Here is a 323-nt window from a genome sequence, read left to right on the forward strand (position 1 = left end):
CCCTTCTAACCATGGGCCTCCTCTTTCTGGAGGGCAGTGAAAGGGGCTGAAGGGCTTTTCCTGGTCAATGGCAGGGCAGAAGTGCTGGAAGGAGAGAAGATGGGATCTGTCAGGAGAAATAAATCAGGAAATCATGGGAAACTAGCAGGGGGGGATGCCTGTGCATGCATGCAGGGAAGCGGTTTTGTCACGCACCTGCAATTTGGCGGAAGGATAGCAGCTAGGTCAGAGCCTGACTGAGAAGAGGAGGAAAGAGAGCCAGTGGCTGGGGGGGACTCAGGGCTTCCTGCCCCAGGAAAGGGTCGGGAGCATTCTTCACCACC

At 56.0% G+C, this 323-nt stretch overlaps 1 protein-coding gene across 1 annotated transcript in view; it reads left to right on the forward strand.

Moving 5' to 3' along the window:
- The window catches only part of EMILIN3 (elastin microfibril interfacer 3), a gene marked incomplete at its 5' end in the record, with an annotated part of 4,824 nt that overhangs the window by 210 nt on the left and 4,291 nt on the right, over nucleotides 1-323 (forward strand). The window lies entirely within an intron of this gene.

This window comes from Apaloderma vittatum, unplaced genomic scaffold, assembly GCF_000703405.1.
Source record: "Apaloderma vittatum isolate BGI_N311 unplaced genomic scaffold, ASM70340v1 scaffold25686, whole genome shotgun sequence".
NCBI classification, from domain to species: Eukaryota; Metazoa; Chordata; class Aves; order Trogoniformes; family Trogonidae; genus Apaloderma; species Apaloderma vittatum.